Consider the following 1,361-nt stretch of genomic DNA (forward strand, 5'->3'; position numbering starts at 1 on the left):
ATTTTACACTAAACAGCGTAAAAGATTTAATTTAGTGAAAAGGTAATGTGTTTTCTCTTCGCTGTTTGAGTAATTAGATTGGTAAGCCGTCATTAGTGCGGTCTCTGTGTAACACACAGCCATCAGGCAGGGAGAGAAGCAACTTCTCAACATAGACAAACACTTATCAAAATGAGGACATTCCCATTTAATTCTTGTTTTTAGATACAGCTAATTATAACAGCTCACTAACCTTAACTTAGTCTCAGCCTCAGTCAATACATCCACACTTTGTGTGCCTGGATACAGTCATATTTACAGTATGGCAGTGCCATCAAATTGTTGAAAGATTCTCCAGGTACATTCTTTTTTTTATGTCTGTGACAGAATCATAATACATTTGGACAGAAATTCTGTTTACAGTGCCTTTTTTCCAATACTATTTCAGTACATACAATTTATCAAAAAGGCCTCAGAAATATATCTATGACATTTTACTAACTTTGGATCTCTCTCAAGCTACCACTCTCCTAAACAGTATGCTACAAAAGACCAACTAGATTGGTCAGTTTCACTTACATCAGACAGGCTTTGTTTTTTAGACTGTAAAACTAAAATAAACTTAATGCTTAATTTAGTTATAATTACCAGTTGAGGTTTATGCAATTTCAGGGAACAAATGTATACATTTTAGAAGCTGTTGTTAATTACACTGTCACAGAAAGTCACACATTTCAAAGTGGTAGCTTTCTCACAGAAGTTAAGCTTAATTATCAACTAGACACGGCTCAAAGCAGACTGATTTTTATCGGGACATCTGGTCACCCTATATCCAATCACTGCACAACCAGATGAGTACAGTATCAGAGGGATTCTCCTGCATTCTCGCTTTCTTTCTCACCCTCTCGATCGCTCTCTTTCAGAAGCTTGAGCTCAATTTCCGCAGGCAATGAATGACACTACAGCTGTCACATAGGACATTTCCACCCGTTACATGCCACCACACACACACACACACACACACACACACACGGAGCACATGGTGGTCACAAGTATGTTGTCCAACAGAAAACATGTGTCAAGGGTTTTTTTTAAATGCTGCCGATTGTTTTCCAAGTGATTTTTGTGGGTGTGTTTGGGGATGACCATCTATCAGATCTGAGGTAAAATGGGGAGTGTGTGTGATTTTACAAAAGAGAATGAAGTTCCTTCTCAGCTTCTTTATTTGTCAATTAATCAAGACAAGAATGTGTTTGTGTGTGTGTGTGTGTATCAGGAATACAAAAAAATAACATGTTTTTAAAAGTCCTAATGGAAGAGAGGTTAAGGTCAAAGTTAAAGTTGAGTGCATTTAGGCTGCTAATGCCCACAGTAACGGAACC

Source organism: Carassius auratus, chromosome 4 (assembly GCF_003368295.1).
Source record: "Carassius auratus strain Wakin chromosome 4, ASM336829v1, whole genome shotgun sequence".
NCBI classification, from domain to species: domain Eukaryota; kingdom Metazoa; phylum Chordata; class Actinopteri; order Cypriniformes; family Cyprinidae; genus Carassius; species Carassius auratus.